Below are 13,926 nucleotides of genomic sequence, written 5' to 3' on the forward strand. Positions count from 1 at the left end.
TCTCATTTTCTTTCTCAACTTTTCCTCAATCATAAAGGATTCCATGTTATGTCACCATATTTCATCATATCACATAACATACTAGCATGATCTCTACCAACTGAACATCCAAATCACCTCGACATGAAATGATAGGCCCATCTTAGACTAATATACACTCTCATTAGTCTTGAGCTCACTTGTAGTGGTAGAATCACTCGGCCAAAGATGTTCTAACACACAATACAGACTATGGTTTCTCCTAATACACACGATGGGATGTCGTTGACTCTAATACCACATCGTAAGGATACTAAGGAGTCTCTCATCTCTAATATCGTATCTCAATAGGTATTAAGGAGATCTTCTTCAACACCACACCTTTCAAGGCACTAAGGAGAATTGTTTCTAACACCTCTCCCTAACAGGTATTAAGGAAACCTTGCCATATGGTCTTTATAATCTCTTACACTTAGGTAAACTCCTACCCTTATGATCATGCTTTCCCAAACCATTTAAGGTTCCCATTTACCATTTCACACTTTTTTTACACATAACATTTACATATAATACTTTATATTTGAAATCACATCTTTCAATACTTTATTTCAACCAAAATCCATTTTCACACAACAATCACTCAATGCTATAAAATATGATCAGTTTAAAACTGTTTCATGCATTACATAGCATACTAACATACAATTACAATAAATAGTTAAACAAAGGAAGTTATTCGGTTACCTTAACCCTTCTATCACTAGAAAGGTTACGTATAGATTTCAACTATCACACAAGCTTATCTCAAGACTCCTTTCTCTACTTGCACATCCAATATGCCAATTCGAATACATTTAGTCCATTTTGACCAAAAAACTCATTTTTACTGCTTAGGACTATATTCATCTATAAACTATTTTCCATTTATCCATTCTAAGTCCATGACTACCCAATTACTACTTTACATCATCTCAACCAGTCTTATTTCACTCAAATTAGATTTTTACATTAACTTTCTCTCTCTAAAGGCAAAAATTAAGCCTAAGGGTTTAAAGCTAAACCATTTAGCTCTAAACTAGTCAGAAAGCTCTAATTTAACTTTCGAGAACTTTTTTATTACTATTGGATAAGAATCAAACCCCTTAAATTCCACCGATTCAATTTCACTATAACTAATTTTCAGATAAATTTGTATAGAATGTAAGGTAAGAGTTATACGTAGCTTACCTGGCAAGTTACTGACTCGAATCACCTTCCACCACTCCAAAATAACTTGACTTAGCTCTTCAGCTCTTCACCTCTCCTCTCTTATGTGCTTCTTAGATTTTTACTTTTAAAAATCACCCAATTTCATGACTTAAGAAGTGATTTTTTAGTCCATGTGCCACAGTGCATGCAGCACAAGTCGTGGCACATGGCACAGTGAGATTTATTCTTACCACATGCACTTGCTTTAACCTAAAAAGCACTCTTCTTACCCATATCTACTCACACAACATACAAACAAGTCAAAATACTAATTAATCATTCGAACATCTAATTCCATACTAACTTCTACTTTACCCTCAATTAATCTCTAAACTTAGGATTAAAAAATTTAGGATGTTATACCATGGTTGTGAGACTCTTTCAAGTTTATGTAATGAACTATGAACTTGTGGATATATATATATATATGTATATGAGTTGCCATAAAGTTGCATGCATGTTTTGAGTAGTGATTTTGTGAAATTTTAGCCAATTGTGTATATATGTGGTGAAATGAATCAGGAGCTAAGATTTGTGTGAGTTTGTGTGGAAAATGTATTAGTAATGGTAAATCTTAAGCCCATACATGAAATTATGATGAAATGACTAATTTAGGGCTAAAATTGAGTAGTAAATATGATGTGTGTGGATATGTGATAGAGTAACGAGCCAAATGGGCCATATGGTACAAAGTAATGGCAAATTGTGAAAGTTTATGAAATATGAAAATTGGTCATTGAGGGGTCAAATTTCAATATATGTGTACGATTGTGATATAGTGTGGTTATTAGGTGTATTAGGTCCTTTTGGACTTAGTTTATGGCCTTGTATGGTCTAATGAGAGAAAAGGATTGATTTGAGTGTTTGGGTGTGCAAAATTTTTAGACAAAGTGATATTTTGCACCTTAGGTGCCTAATTTTGATTGGACTGTTAGATCATGTCCAAACTTATCTCATTAGCTAGCTTATGAGATAAGTTTCATGTGGGCTCTTGAATTACTCTGATCAAACTTCATATGTGAAAATGGTGCATAGAAAAAGTTTATCATTTTGTTATCAAAATGACAGCAGAAGTTTTGGACAAGCACGCCGCAACGCATGATGTCACATGCCACAATGTATGGCACAAAAAGTTAACATGTGGCTTTGTGCCACATGTCATGGCATGCATACTACATGCTATGATGCATTGCCCTAATTTCCAACCTAATTTAATGTTTTTAGGGCATGCAATAAACGTTATGAATGAAACTTTTTGTCTTCCACTATATGATGCTCTAATATGGCATGGTTTTGATGATTTTATGAAATATGATGCTCTTTGGCTGTTTAAATAAATTCTTTAAATAAATTGATTTGTGTGTTAAGTGGTGATTCTGTTAATCTTCTCTTGTATCGAGCGAATATGGAAGGAGCTTACATTTTCGTATCAGTTTCTTGAGTTTTTAGACTTGATTGTTGAGATTGTTTGATGCATTCATGTAGAGATATTGCAACTTATAATTGTTCATTCTATGACTCTTTTCCCTAATGCCCTTTGTCTTTCTTATTTTTTGTCCTTAAGAGAGGAGATAATAATACAGTATGAGAAGAGGCACTCATACCAGTGTTATGTCTAGACAAATTGTAAACGAATGGGAGCCAAAAGCTCAATCAGTTCAGCTACTAAAGGATAGTCATGATGAGCTACTTAAGGAGCTCAAACTTATGGTAGTAGATATAAGGTAGACTGTTTGAGATCATAACATAATCCTGAGAGGTAGAGAGTAGGAAGAGAGAGTTGAGGCTCAAAATGTTTCGGTGCATAAGGAAGCACATAATAGACCTGGACCATCTTAGGGTTTAGGTAGTAAACAAGAGATTTCTTGCACTAATTCATTAATTAATCGTGTTTGAAAGATGTTTGTTCGGTTTAACCCGCTGACATTTTATGGTAGCATGAGAGAGGGGGAAGTAAAGCTATGGATTAAGTGACTGAAAACCATCTTTGAGGTGGTAATCTACACACTTGAGTAGAAAGTTATACTGGCCACAATGCATTAAGAGCTAGTGAGAGTCTGTGAGGCTAACTGGTGGTATTAGGTTAAGTTGGGATGCGTTTAAGAAGGGTTTCTTTGATCATTACTTTCCAATCTCATTCAAAACTGAGAAGGAAGAGGAATTTCATGCATTCAGGCAGGGAGATCTGGATGAGTTCATTAGGAGGTTTAATGATCTATCAGCTTATTCCATATATCTCCAGCACATTAGTGATTCAAAATGGAAGATAGAAAAGTTACTGGAAAAGATAAGACCTAAGTATCACCAACAGATAGCGCTGCTTGATGTAACAACTTATGAAATGATGTGCTATAAGCTAAGGGTAGCAGCTAGGCATGGTAGAGAGGCAGATACTGAGAGGGGATGAGAAGGTATGGGGAGATTTTCATTCCTTTTGGGTCTGACAGGTAGAATTTCAAAGAGGCTTGGGTTCAATACGGGTAGTTTTAGTTCTTTAAGAAAGAGAGGTTTTAGTAGAGGCTCTCTATCTCAATCCATGTAGAAAGGTACGGGTGTGAGATTTGGGCCTTCACAGTCTTTAAGGCAAGTGTCGAATGTTCCAGCTTTAACTCTGAGTATTGAAAGGATAACCTAGTGCAACATTTATGGCTGATCTCATCTAGGAAGATGTTGGGCTTACTTTAAGTGTGGTAAGTCTGGACATATAGTGACCCAGTGCCTGAAGGGAAGAGTTGAGAGGATTGAACAGTATTCTTGGCTGAGTATTTGTAGTCACACAGGAAGAGGCCAGAGCATCTCTGAACCTGATCAGAGGTATGATTTTTGTTAGTGGTCACAAAATAGAGGCATTATTTGATTCAAGTACCACTTATTCCTTTATGTTTGAAGAGTGTGTAGATTAATTGAATTTGTCATTGCAAGAATTACCTATACTTATTAGAGTGACGACACCTTCTAGATCGTCTAATATTATGAGTAGAGCTTGTCAAGATGTGGAGATTCAATTTGAGGACAGAGTTTTTAAGATCGATCTGATTTGTATTCTTATGAAAGGAATAGATGTGATTATTGGCATGGATTAGCTAGCAGGTAATAATGCTATGCTTGATTGTGCCAAAAAGGTGGTTTCACTACTGGTGTTATGTGTGGTAATGGATTCGTCTGAACAGCCTTTGTTCTTGTCAGTGGTTAGTGTCAAGAAGTTAATTTGGCAAGGTTGTAAGGCGTACATGGTGTTCTTTATGGCTAGCACAATGTATGATGGTGGGATTGAGAAGATTGGGGTAGTAAGTGAGTTCTCTAAGGTGTTTTTAGATGAAGTGATTGGATTACCTCCTGTAAGGAAAGTTAAGTTCTCAATTAATTTAGTTTTTAGAATCAAACCAATATCAAAGGCCCCTTATAGAATGTTGCCATTAGAGTTGGCTGAGTTAAAGAAGCAAATTGAAGACTTGCTAGACAAAGGGTTTATTAGACTGAGTGTGTCACCTTGGGGGTTACTAGTGTTGTTTGTGAGGAAGAAGGATGGTAGTCTATTTCTTTACATAGATTACTGACATTTAAGCAACGTAATTGTAAAGAACAACTATCTTTTTCCAAGGATAGATTATCTTTTAGATCAATTGGCTAGGGCATCAATCTTTTCCAAGATTGATTTAAGATTAGGGTATTATCAGTTGACAGTTAGTGTAGTAGATGTACCTAAGACAACATTAAAGAATCGGTATAAGTATTATGAGTTTTTGGTTATGCCATTTAGTTTGGCCAATGCGCCTGTAGTATTTATGGACTATATGAACTATATATTTAGGCCATACTTAGATCAATTTGTAGTGGTCTTTATAGATAACATTCTAATCTATTTTGAAGAGGAGGAGCAGCATGCGAAGCATTTGAGAATGGTGCTTTATATTTTAAAAGATAAAAAGTTGTATGCCAAGCTCAGTAACTATGAGTTTTGGTTGAGGGAAGTCTGATTTTTAGGACACACGGTCATTGGAAGGTGCTTTTGATTGATAACTTAGCGAGTAAGCTACCTATAACACTTACCTTCCATTTTACACAAATTTCTCTAAAAATGAGTTATAGAAAAATTAAATTAGTGAAATTTTAAGGGTTTAATTCTTGCCTAATAGTAATAAAAAGGTTCTTGAAAGTTAAATTAGAGCTTTAAAGATGTTAAAATCTAGAGCTCAAAGTAACGAAACATAAGTTGCAACAAGCATCACTCAATCATATGAATCATCACTTGAAATTACAAGATCATAGAGTCATATAAATTTGTAAGTCTAGAGAGAGAAAAGAAAAGAGAAGAAATTCAAATCCAACTAAAAAATACTACAAACTCAAGGTTTTCTCCTCCTTATAGTAGCTCCTTCAAGAATCTAGCCTTGCATCTTCAAGTGATGAATGAGAGGAAGCTCTAAGATTATCATCTTCTTCACCATAATTTTGCTTTATGATAACTTTATTTGATCCTTGAGAAAACTATTAGGTTATGTAGAGGAAGAAAAGAGGAATATAATGGTGGTGGTTTGGTGAAATTTGGATGGTTATATTAAGAGATATAGAGGAGAGAGAATGGAGATGTAGAGAGAGAATTGAGAAAAAATGAAGAACATGAAGATCAAATATGAAAATAAGTGTGAATGATCTAAAAAACTGATCCTAAGCCTCTCTAAAAGTGTTTTGGACAAAATTGGAGTTGGCTACCTATTAAACAAGTTTCATAAAATTCAAAACAAGTCATTTGATCAAGTGAGGTCAAGGGTAGTCTAGGTTGTAAGTCATCTTGGGTGATAATTCCAATGTTACTCTTCTAATCTCATATATGCATGGACATGTTGAGGAGTTGTGTTCCCCTTAAACACCTTGAAAATAACATCCAAACCATGCTTAAATCAGATCTGGATTTGTCTTTAAAGATTCTTAAATACATTGCAGTTATCTTAAACTTTAACAGGTCAACTTGATCCCTTGTGTGCAAGTGCATGGAAACCTCATGTGCCTCATTAGCCTTGATAAATCATAACATTTTAAAGCCCATTCATGTCTAAAATTTCATGCTCAAGCTCCCCTATATGCCAAACCAAGTCTTGAACCAAAGTCTCTTCCATATAAAGTGTCACTTAAGACAATAACATGAAATTTGACTAAGTTATTTTGAACATGTGATAATTATGGAAATATTCAAACCCTAATATCCTTTTGCATATATTTTAAAATTCATTCAAAACTTCACAAACACACATGAGAAAATTAAGGTGGCCATGCATGCATGCAAATTAGGTTTAAACTAGCTAAATTGGCAAGCCAACCCAAAATAATGACTTTTTAACCCTAAATCCAAATGCAACTATTATGTATACTTCCTCATTAGGGCTCAAAACCTTAATTTAACACAAAGAATGCACATTTTAAGGTTTTTTATCATGAAATATGGTCCTAAATGCATAAGAAAAGTATGTAACAAATACGACCTATCAGTAAGATTTCCAGGGCATTGGAAGGCACTTCAGATCAGTAACTTATCGGGTAAGCTTTGGACAACCCTTACTTCCAATTTTACTATAATTTCTCTTAGAATGAGTTCTAGAGAAATTGAATCAAAAAAATTTAAGGAGTTTGTTTCTTACCTTATAGTAATAAAAAGGTTCTTAGGAGTTAAATTAGAGCTTTGTAATTGATTTAGAGTTGAACGATAAAGTTTTGAACTAATAAGTTCAATTTTAGCCCTAATTCAAAGGAACATAGGGGTAGAAATGGTGTTAGGGCTAAATAGGATCGTTTGAGGTTATGTAAAATGATAATTGAGTAATAGTAAGCTTATATTGATTACAAGGAAAGGATTGAATAGCTAAGTATGGCTATTAGTAGCAATTTAGCATTTTTGGTCAATTGAACCAATTGACTAATTATGCCAATTGTATGTAGATTAGTATATTTCATGTGCGAGTTGAGAAAGCAAGCCTGTGATGAGCTATGCTGGCAATTGAATTCCACAGGTAACCTTTCTTGTGATAGAAGGTTTGAGATAACCGGGTAACATCCTTTGTTTGACTATTTATTGTAACTGTGTGTAAGTATGTTATCTAGTGCATGAAAATGTTTTAAGCTGTTTTATGGCATTGTGTGAATGTTACATGAAAATAGTTTTTGATCAAATAGATAAGAAAAAACATGTGATTTCATACTTTAGATGTATATATATGCTATGTATTGTACATAAATGTATGGTGGTGAATGGGAACCTGTGATTGGTTTAGAAAGCATGATCATAAGAGTAGGAGTTCACCCGTAGTGTGGGATGTAGAGAAAGACCATATGGCATTATTCTCTTTAGTGCTTGATGGGGTGCAATATTGAAGAATTATATCTCCTTAATGCTTTTCAAGGTACGATATTAGAGATTCAGACTCTCTGGTATTGATGTGATGTGGTGTTAGAGTCAATGACACCCCATTGTGTGTATTAAGGGAAACCATAGTTTGAAAGTGTGATATAACACCTTTGGCTAGGTTATTCTACCATTAAAGGTGTGCTCAAGGCTAATGTGAGTATATATTGTTCTAAGTCAAGCCTATAGTTTCAAGTCAGGGTGACTTAGATGTTTAATTAGTCGTGATCATGCTATATGCTAGAAAAGTGATGAAAAGTGGTGATTATATTTTTAAAGAGTGGCAAAATGTCATATTAATGAGAATTGAAATGCAATGTGTGTTATATGTTATGTTCAAAATGTATATTATGTTATACTTACTTATGGTTGCATGTGATAGTAGATAATATAGAGTTATTCTATTACTGAGATTTTATCTCTCCTTATGGTTAAATTTTATAGGACTAAGCAGTGAGCTGAGTAAGGAAAAAGAGTCTAGATCGGCATAGTTGTGCCATGATCGCAGGAATCTCTGAGTTTTGTGTAATAAACTAAATTAATGTGAATTTGTGTACATAAGTTGCCATAAGATTTGCATGCTTGTTTAAATTGTGAATTATGGAAAAATTGCTGTGACTTTGTGTAAATCCTAGCCCATATGTGTGAATATATGGTGAAATGAGTAATATGGGCTAAGATTTATTTGTGTACATGTTGTAAATATGCTAGTGGTATGAAGTGAATTAGTTGTGAAATTGTGGAAATTATGGCCTAAAATGCATTATTGCACTATGTGGTGAAAATTTTATATCTGTGAAAAGGAGCCGTTGAATGACCATATTCTAATATATGTGTGTATATGATATATATTGTGGTCAATCAAGTGTAATAGGTCCTTTCGGACTTAGTTCAAGGCCTAGAATGATCTAATATGATTAAGGGATCGATTTGAGTACTTAGGTGAATTTTATTTAGAAAAAGTAACTTTTTATGCATGTGTGTCTAGATTTTGATCAGACCATTAGATCATGTCCAACCTATCTCATTAGTTAACTGATTAGCTAAGCTTTATGTGGGTGCTTGAATCATTCTGATCGAATGTCGTGTGTGGAAACAGTGAATGTTGGAAGTTCATTGTTTGAGTTGTTAAATGACAGTAATAAAATTAGACATGTGCACCATAGCACATGACATAGAGAGGGTTAGGGCGTGTGGCTCTATGCCACGTGCCACAGCATATGTGCTACTTGTCATGATACATTGCCTATAATCTAACCTGACTTTATAGTGTTTAATGCATGCTATGATTATTATGAATGCATGTAACTTGTTTCCATTGCATGTTGCTCTAATGTGTTATGATTTTGATAATTTTGTAAAGCAAGTCTTGGGCCCAAGCTTTTCAAACATATTGATTAATTATGTTTTAGTTTTGTGAGGTGGTGATTAAGTTAATATTTTCCTATATTAATAGATAAAGGGGACGGTTATAGGTTTCACTTCAAATCTCATCAATATATAACACTTTTACTACTTTCAAAACTATATTCACCATAATTCACTGCTTTTCACCACTTCTCTAACATATAGTATGATCACTATGTTAAAAATTATGCCCTAGGGCCAATCGTTGTACTATGCACACTGTTATTTAATGAATTTCTCTTTTGTTATCATAACAATTGCATGTTTAATATGATAATTGTATACTTGGACAAACTATAGTGATTGTCCTAAATGTTCCTGACCCGCTATAAGAAAGCTGCATGGTACAAGTCATAAGTTTATCTCATATGTAACTATATCACTAAGCCCTTTGACTTGATATTATCATGGATTCCTACATGATGACCACTAAAGTTTGACTTAGTCAAAAGTCACCTTTGACTAGGTGATCATAAAGGCTATGATTGAGTTTAATGATATTCATGCAAAGAAATATGAGTGGTTAAGATGGAATTTGTTCTTTACATTAAGTGAGAGATATTATTGAGCCCCTCAATGAGTAAGACTGAGAAAATGTATGGCCATACAATGGAAAGGGTTTTTCCATTATTACTGTAAGTCCACTCAGAGATCGAGAGTAATGGTCAAGTAATGGAGAATGACAATTCTATGTCTCATACTTGACCGAAATATCGAGTGACAAAAGGGATGTGATACGGTTGCATAATAGGTTACATCAAACTATTCATCCTCATGTGAATTAGGTAGTTACAATGTCTTGCTAGAGTTCACTTGTGGCTTGTGGGCTAATAATGTAATTAGCTTACTACCAATTTCATATGAGCCTACAGGGTCGCACACAAGAACAGCCCAACTCGAGCTATAATGTCCAAGTTCATTGAATCTGAAATACGTCTAGATTTAATGAATGTAATAGAGGGTGAATGAATTATATGAAAAAATATATGTATATATTATTCATATATATATAATATATATTCATATATAATATGTATATGTGATATATATATATTATATTATATTATGTTATGTTATGTTATGTTATGTTAGTTTTAAATTTAATTTTATATGATAGATTAAATTTAATAACTAATATTATATGAGATAATATCATGTCAGTTTTATAATTTGAATTTATAAGATAAATTTGAATTAGCTATGATATCATGGATTAAATTTATGAGATAAATTTAATTATATTTTCGTGGGCCTTTTAAGTGAAAGACAAAAACCCCTATCTATATACTATATATAGATAGGGATGTCCTATATGAAGGAAGAGAAAGTTAGAATAGTTCTGACGGTAAAAACACCTTGAGAGTCATGAAACAACCTATAACAAGGAAAACTAACGTTCAAAGAAGAACGGATGCTGGGAGTACTAGCACACAATTCGAGTTAGAGTACTATTTATGTAGATACCGATAGAGGGAGTAGATCTACATTGTCAGCTCCTGAGATCCAAACTCTTGGAGAGAACGTGCACCAAGTTTAAAGAATTTAAAGGTAACTCTTTTATCCACCTTGACTTAAATGAGTTCGTTCAGTCCATATCAGGATAGAAACTTTAAAATTTTAATCTTTTGCTGCGCATCCCTATCCAACAGTGGTACCAGAGCTAGGTCAAATTTTCATTTAAGTTGGGTTTTGGTTGATTACGTTCTTAAATCTTCATGTGATGAACTTCTTTAGATGAATGTTGCTTTAAGATTTTCAAAATTTATATGAGATATTTTCGAAATCTATATATGTTTTTCATGTGATGTTTTCAAAAATATATATATATATATATATATAAACTCATTTTATATATATTTGAATTTAATAAATTAATATGATTAACATTTAGCTATATGATGTGTGTTCTCAATATGACTAATGTTCGTCCATATGATGTGCATTCTCAATTTCATTATTGTTCGTCTACGTCCTCATATGGTTTAGGCTAAATTGTCAATGTGATTGATAAATCCAAAGGGTCTAAGGCAATAATTCATTTAAAGAGAATAAGTTTTTCGAAAGCTTCATGGCTAACTCTATGTAGCGCAACCTAATTCATAATTTATAGTCTTTTCATTATATATGGATTGTTTATTTGTAATGTTTTTCTTTGCCTTGAAGTTGTTTAGGTATGGTGACATATATGGCTCTAGTTTTACAAGGGTTGTAAATTTTAAATATGGCCTACGTGTTGTGCCTCTCTTTATAAACTTTGAATGTACATTCTCTTCTCATCTTAATCCCCTTGTATGTATAAATGAGATTTCTTAATGTAATTTTTCTTCTTAGAGAGGTCCTCTTATTGGCTTGGGATGGATATAGGTTAGGTGAGCCATATTGTGTCACGTTTAATTATGCTTTTAATTAGATCATAATATACATAATTTTGTATGGGATACAACTGTTTTCACTTTCACAATTATTAAATTAATAAATCAAACCCTCTAATTAAAAATTAAAGTCATAATGCCATTAGTTAAAGAAAACTTGTCAAAACCTAGATTATTTAAATGTAGGATCCACGAAAGTGGATACATTTGGGTTATCTTGGTGAGACAAACGTTAGTAATAGTGCTACTCACAAATATTCATTATTGTCTACCTTAATTAGGATTATCAAAAGGGTTTTTGGATCTCAAGGCATTAGATAGGATTGAATATGCCATATCATATGATAATTGAATCCCATAAAAATCTAAGAGTTACATATGATGTAATTGGTAAATGAGTTACCTACCTAAATAAATTAATTTTAAGCGTCCTATTAAAGCAGACCTAAATTTAAGTGAAATATGGGTCTTAACCCATTAATCAAATTTGAGGGTTATTAGTTTTAATGGGAGATATAAAATTAACTTTGTTTATTTTATTGTAAAATCATATCGACTAATTGTGATCAGTCCTTGAGAAGGACAAACTTAATAGGATGAACTTTCTTGACTGGTTTAGGAACTTGAGAATTGTTCTCAAGCAGGAAAGAAAGGCTTATGTCCTGGATGAACCCATTCGTGAGGAGCTTGTGGCCAACACTCTAAGAGCTCAAAGGGATGCTTACACAAAGCACACCAATGTCTCAGTGGATGTAGGATGCCTAATGCTAGCTACCATAGTTCCAGAACTTCAAAGAGATTTAGAACACATAGAGGCTTATAAGATGATCAAACATCCCCAGGAAATGTTCCAACAATAGGCAAGGCAAGAAAGGTATGAGACCACAAAGGCCTTATACTCCTACAAGATAGTTGAGGGTGCATCAGTTAGCACTCATGTTTTAAAGATAAAGAGCTATATTGATCACCTTGAGAGGCTTGGATTTCCCTTAAGCCAGGAGATAGTTATAGATTTGATCTTGAACTCACTACCAGAAAGTTATGACTAGTTTGTTATGAACTATAATATGAATGACATGGAGAAATCCATTTCTGAACTGCATGGGATGCTTAAAACTGCTAAGAAAAACATTAAGAAAAAGCCTAGCACTGTTTTGATGGTTCAGAAAAGAAAGAGTATGAAAAAGAATAGCAAAGGTAAGGGAAAGGGAAAGGGTAAAGGCTTAGATGGTAAGACCAATGAGTTAAACAAGCCTAAAACTAATCCTCCAGCCAAGAAGGCAAATCCTCTAAAGGAAGGAGTTTACTTGTTTTGTAATGAACCGGGTCATTGGAAGAGGAATTGCAAGCTCTACCTAGAAGATCTAAAAAAGAAGAAGGATAGTGGGGCTACTCCTTTAGGTATTTATGTTATAGAAATTCACCTTTCTACTTCTTCTACATGGGTATTAGATATTGCATGTGGTTCTCACATTTGTACAAATGTACAAGGTCTCAGAAATAGTAGAAAGTTGATGAAGGGCAAAGTAGACCTATAAGTTAGAAACAGAGCAAGAGTTGTTGCTTTAGCCATAGACACTTATGAATTACTTTTTCCCAGTAGGCTTTTATTAGTTTTGAACAATTGCTATTATGTTCTTGCTTTGAGTAGCAATATTGTTTTTCTTTCTTATTTGGATAAGGAAGGTTTTACTTTCATTACTGGGAATGGTAAATGTTCTATTTATCAAAATGATATTTTTTTATGCTAACGGTGATTTGCATTTTAGTCATTATCTTTTTAATCTGGAACATGCTAGTAATGAAGACATCTATAATGTAACTACTAAAAAGATCGAATTGAAGGATTTGAATCCAACCTACCTATGGTATCGTCATCTCGGCTATATAAATGAGAAATGCATTTCTACGCTCCATCAAGATAAATTTCTCAACTTGTTTGATTTTGAATCTTATGACACTTGTAAATCTTGTTTATTAGGAAAGATGACAAAAGCACCTTTTACTGGGCATAGTGAGAGGTCTAATGACTTATTAGGACTCATCCATATAGATGTATGTAGACTAATGAGTACAATTTCCAGAGGGGGTTATTTATTCTTCATTACCTTTATTGATGACTACAGTAGATATGGATACATCTACCTAATGAAACACAAATCTGAATCATTTGAAATGTTGAAAATATTCCAAAATGAAGTACAAAACCAACTTAGTAAGACTATTAAAACTGTTCGATCTGATCGAGGAGGTGAATATTTAAGTCAAGAATTAATTGATCATCTCAGGAGTTGTAGGATTGTCTCACAATTAACTCCTCCAGCAACACCACAATGGAATGGTGTTTTTAAGCAGAGAAATTGGACACTATTAGATATGGTTCAATCCATGATGAGTCAAGCAGATCTTCCACCATCCTTTTGGAGCATGAACTAGAAACAACTGCATTCAACTAAACCATATTCCATCTAAGGCCATTGAGAAGACACCATATGAGATATAAACTAGGAAGAAACCTAGTTT

The sequence above is a fragment of the Prosopis cineraria genome, unplaced genomic scaffold, assembly GCF_029017545.1.
Source record: "Prosopis cineraria cultivar Desert tree isolate PC_DT_omini unplaced genomic scaffold, ASM2901754v1 PC5, whole genome shotgun sequence".
In the NCBI taxonomy this organism is placed as follows: Eukaryota; Viridiplantae; Streptophyta; class Magnoliopsida; order Fabales; family Fabaceae; genus Prosopis; species Prosopis cineraria.